Consider the following 6,000-nt stretch of genomic DNA (forward strand, 5'->3'; position numbering starts at 1 on the left):
AGTGAATATTCTTTTTATTTAAAAATAAAGTATATATCCATCTGTGCTAGTCAACCTGGTTTCTACCCTTCTTGGGATCCCCCTCCTCCTCCCTCTGTCACCTTCTGAAGCTCTGCTCCTGGAAGAGGTGAAAGAGTGGCATTCATTCATTCATTTCTTCAGTCACATTTATTGAACACTTACTGTGTATAGGGTACTGTACTATGCTCACAGGAGAATATGATATAATACAATGGTATGGACACTTGTTACTTATTTTGTTTTGTTGTCTGTATCCCCCTTCTAGACTGTGAGCCCGTTGTTGGGTAGGGACCGTCTCTATATGTTGTCAATGGCTTAGGCAGTTTGCATCGGAGTTATTGGTAATGTCTCCCCTGATTTCTCTAGGAGAAGCAGCGTGGCTCAGTGGAAAGAGCCTGGGCTTTGGAGTCAGAGATCATGGGTTCAAATCCCAGCTCTGCCAATTGTCAGCTGGGTGACTTCGGGCAAGTCACTTCACTTCTTTGGGACTCAGTTCCCTCATCTGTAAAATGGGGATTAAGACTGTGAGTCCCCTGCGGGACAACCTCATCAACTTGAAACCTCCCCAGCACTTAGAAAGGTGCTCTGCACATAGTAAGCGCTTAATAAATGCCATCGTTATTATTATTATTAGAATCCTCCAGCCTATATTAGACAGAAAGGTGTGGGGTTACTTTGTGGTTGCTTACACTACTTTAGTTGTAAACTTGATGAGGGCAAGGAATGTGTCTGCTTATTGTTATATTGTATTCTCTCAAGGGCTTGGTACAGTGTCCTGCACATAGTAAGCACTTCATAAATACGGCTGACTGACTGACTGACTGCTGTCTGCATTTTCTATTGCTTATAGTTAAAATAAGGTGATACTGCTAGGGGAGAAACTACAGGGAGAAGTGAGAAATGGCATGGCCCGGTGGCTGGAGCCTGGGCCTGCTGGGAATCAGAAGGACCTGGGTTCTAATCCCAGTTCTGTCACTCATCTGTTGTGTGACCTTGGGCAAGTCACAGCTTCTCTGTGCTTCAGTTACCTCATCTGGAAAATGGGAGTTAAGACTTTGAGACCCATGTGGGACTTAGACTGTGTCCAGCCTGATTAGCCTGTATCTACCCTAGTGCTCAGTCCAGTATACAGCACTTAGTACTTAACAAATACCCTAAAAAGTGATGGAGATCTGATTAGATGACCATAATAGTAGCGCTGTGTGTTTGTATACATGTGTGTATGTGTCCCCTTTTTTCACACTTGGAACCAAGCTTTCCGCACTGTTAACACCTTGCTGTGACTATAGGCAAGGTATAATCCAACTGTCCACTTGATACCCAGCGCATGGCTCAGTGGAAAGAGCCATGGGTTCAAATCCCGGCTCCACCAATTGTCAGCTGTGTGACTTTCGGCAAGTCACTTCACTTCTCTGTGCCTCAGTTACCTCATCTGGAAAATGGGGATTAAGACTGTGAGCCCCCCATGGGACAACCTGATCATCTTGTAACCACCCTAGCATTTAGAACAGTGCTTTACACATAGTAAGTGCTTAATAAATGCTATTATTATTATTATTATTATTATTATTATTGTTATGCCCCTAAATCTAGAAAATCATTCTTTTCACTTAGGTAAGAGGCAGAGAATGTCTAAATCAATCCCAAACCCAATATTACCATTTTTTCACCTATTCTCCTCCCAAATCTTGTTACAGAGCTGCAAATATCAAAATTGATTTTACTGAAACTACATTCCTTCTCTTCTATCCTTTCCAAAAAGAGTTAGTAGGAAGACTAATAATAATGATTATATTTGTTAATCAATCAATCAATCGTATTTATTGAGCACTTACTGTGTGCAGAGCACTGTACTAAGAGCTTGGAAAGTAAAAGTCGGCAACACATAGAGACAGTCCCTACCCAGCAGCGGGCTCGCAGTCTAGAAGGGGGAGACAGAGAACAAAACCAAACATACTAACAAAATAAAATAACTAGAAAAGATATGTACAAGTAAGATAAATAAATAAATAAATAAATAAATAGAGTAATAAATATGTACAAACATATATACGTATATACAGGTGCTGTGGGGAAGGGAAGGAGGTAAGGCAGAGGGGATGGAGAAGGGGAGGAGGGGGAGAGGAAGGAAGGGGCTCAGTCTGGGAAGGCCTCCTGGAGGAGGTGAGTTCTCAGTGGGGCCTTGAAGGGAGGAAGAGAACTAGCTTGGTGGATGGGCAGAGGGAGGGCATTCCAGACCCGGGAGAGGACGTGGGCTGGGGGTCAATGGTGGGACAGGCGAGAACGAGGCATGGTGAGGAGATTAGCGGCAGAGGAGCGGAGGGTGCGGGCTGGGCTTGAGAAGGAGAGAAGGGAGGTGAGGTAGGAGGAGGCGAGGTGATGGAGAGCCTTGAAGCCCAGGGTGAGGAGTTTCTGCCTGATGCGCAGTTGGATTGGTAGCCACTGGAGATTTTTGAGGAGGGGAGTAACATGCCCAGAGCGTTTCTGGACAAAGACAATCCGGGCAGCAGCATGGAGCATGGATTGAAGTGGGGAGAGACACGAGGATGGGAGATCAGAGAGAAGGCTGGTGCAGGAGTCCAGATGGGATAGGATGAGAGCTTGAACGAGCAGGGTAGCATTTTGGATGGAGATGAAAGGGCGGATCTTGGCAATGTTGCGGAGCTGAGACCGGCAGGTTTTGGTGACAGCTTGGATGTGAGGGGTGAATGAGAGAGCGGAGTCGAGGATGACACCAAGGTTGTGGGCTAGTGAGACGGGAAGGATGGTAGTGCCGTCAACAGAGATGGGAAAGTCAGGGAGAGGGCAGGGTTTGGAAGGGAAGACAAGGAGTTCAGTCTTGGACATGTTGAGTTTTAGGTGGCAGGCAGACATCCAGATGGAGATGTCCTGAAGGCAGGAGGAGATGCGAGCCTGGAGAGAGGGGGAGAGAGCAGGGGCAGAGATGTAGATCTGGGTGTCATCAGCGTAGAGATGATAATTGAAGCTGTGGGAGCGAATGAGTTCACCAAGGGAGTGAGTGTAGATCGAGAACAGAAGGGGACCAAGCACTGAACCTTGGGGAACCCCCACAGTAAGGTGATGGAAGGGGGAGAAGGAGCATGCAAAATAGACTGAGAATGAACGACTGGAGAGATGAGGAGAACCAGGAGAGGACGGAGTTGCTGGCTTGTACTTCCCAAGCACTTTGTACAGTACTCTGCACACAGTAAGCACTTAATAAATAAGAGGCGGAGTTGGGAATAGAACTCATGACCTCTGACTCCTAAGCCCGTGCTCTTTCTGGTCTTGGGAGTCCGATAACCAGAATCAGTTATGCTACCCTGTGATTCAGAAGGGCTTGAATCAATAAAGAAAAAAAAAATGGGTGGCATAGGGGAAATCTCAGAAAGGATGACAAGGACAGATGAAAAAGGGAAAATGCAGATAAGGGTGGAAGAAGAAGTATTTAAGAATTAGATATATGAATGCCTAAGTCTCTGGGATCTTCCCATTAAGAGTTGAGGATCCTTCTTGTCTTGCCCAGGGATTTGGGCTTTGCACTAAAGATTCAGGTCTTGGCTAGAGAAACCCCCCAGTACTTATGTACATATCTTTATATGTTATAAATCATTTATTTACGTTAATGACTGCCTCTCCCCTCTCGACTGTAAACTTGTTGTGGGCAGGGAACTTGTCTAGTGACTCTGTTGTGATGTACTCTCCTAAGTAGTACAATGCTCTGCATATAGCAAACACTCCATAAATGCCACTGATGATGATGATGATGATAATGATCATTCAAACAAGTTTCTTTAATCTCTCCTGGTCTCATCACTTCCCCCTTTGTTGATATTAGCTTGGGTTAGGATCACATGAAAACGTGAGGGTGTTTCAAGTCTTGTCACCTCTCTCTATTGAGTTATTTCACCCTGTGCTTCAGTTCCATTTTTAGTTTCAGGTAAATGTGTTTATCCCCCACTCGCTGCTGAGAAAAATTTCCAACCCCGGAAGTGACGAAAGTAGCAGCCACTGAGCATTTCAGACATTTTGAGGTGTGAACATCAAGCCTCACACTTTGAGGATATTAAAAGACTCTTTTGGGCCTTCATTTTATATTGCCCTATTTTACAAATTTAATATAGATTTATACCTCATAATAATAATAATAAAGGCGTTTATTAAGCACTTACTATGTGCAAAGCACTGTTCTAAACACTGGGGAGGTTACAAGGTGATCGGGTTGTCCCACTGGGGGCTCACAGTCTTAATCCCCATTTTACAGATGAGGGAACTGAGGCACAGAGAAGAGCACAGGCTTTGGAGTCAGAGGTCAGGGGTTCGAATCCCGGCTCCGTCACATGTCTGCTGTGTGACCTTGGGCAAGTCACTTCACTTCTCTGAGCCTCAGTTCCCTCATCTGTAAAATGGGGATTAAGACTGTGAGCCCCACGTGGGACAACCTGATCACTTTGTATCCCCCCAGCGCTTAGAACAGTGCTTTGCACATAGTAAGCGCTTAACAAATGCCATCATTATTATTATTATTATTATTAAGTGACTTGCCCAAGGTCACACAGCTGACAACTGGCGGAGCCGGGATTTGATCCATAACAGCAAAGAAGTAATTGGCATGTTTATAACAGTGACATCTGTTAGAGTGGGTGACATTTGAGGTTTGGTGGATGGGTGGCCAACAATTTGTGGCACTCAAATTATGTGTGTGTGTCTGTGTAAAACACTTTTCAAGGAGCAGTGGAGTGGGGCAGTTACTGGTAGAAGCATAGCAGTAAATGAACACTAAAGGAAGGATGTTGGGGCCAGGGTAGATGCCATTAGCAACAATTAATAAAATGGTATTTATTGAATGTTCAGTGTGCCTCTAGAGCACTGTTCTAACAGCTTGGGGGATTTCAGTGAAACTGAGTTGGAAGCCGTGGTTCCTGCCCCCAAGGAGATTACAGTCAAGATGAGGAGAAAGACTGGGTCTGACCTGATTAGCTTGTATCTACCTCAGTGCTTAATACAGTGTTTAGCACAAAGTAATGGCTATGGGAGTCATAAGGTGACAAGACTTGAAACACCCTCACGTTTTCATGTGATCCTAACCCAAGGAGGAAGTGATGAGACCAGGAGAGTTTAAAGAAACTTGTTCTTTCTAATTCCAGCTCCACCACCTGTCAGGGGTGTGACTTTTTACTTAACTTCCCTGTGCCTCAGCTACCTCATCTATAAAATGGGGATTAAGGCTGTGAGCCCCACTTGGGACAACCTGATCACCTTATATGTATCTCAGCACTTAGAACAGCGCTTGGCACATAGTAAGTGCTTAACAAATACCCTCATTATTATTTTCACTGTTACTCTCTCAAGTGCTTAGTACCATGCTCTGCTCACAGTAAGTGCTCCATAAATATGATCGAATGAATTTACAAAAACGCTTCCTTTGTGTATTATTCTCAGGTGTGAACATCCTGACCACTGATTAAGGGATTGAGCCTGGTATAATTTGCTTCCTGTACATTTTTCCTTTGGGAAAAATGCTTTCAGTCTAAAAGGATAATAGATCATGTAAAGACTTGAAAAGGAAACAAAAGGAGATTCCAGTCACAGACCATTTCTCTTTTGCAGTTCTAATTTAATAGAACCCAGTGAAACTCAATGAAATGGGGTTAAGAGATTGATTTCTGGGATAGCTAAACAATGCTCATCACAATGATAATCTCTCTCTTTCTCTCTCCTTTATATACAGTCAGTTCTACATTCACAACTTCTTTAAAATCCACCCTTTTCTGTCCTTCCAAACTGCCACCATACTAATCCAATGCTTATCACATAATGATAATATATGATAATGATATATATATATATTATAATATGATATGATAATAATGATAAGTATATCATCTTTCCACCCAGATTACTGCATCAGTCTTCTCACTGACCTCCCTACCTCCTGTCTCTCCCTACTTCCATGCTTCCTATGAAATTCATACTTCA

Source organism: Tachyglossus aculeatus, chromosome 17 (genome assembly GCF_015852505.1).
Source record: "Tachyglossus aculeatus isolate mTacAcu1 chromosome 17, mTacAcu1.pri, whole genome shotgun sequence".
In the NCBI taxonomy this organism is placed as follows: Eukaryota; Metazoa; Chordata; class Mammalia; order Monotremata; family Tachyglossidae; genus Tachyglossus; species Tachyglossus aculeatus.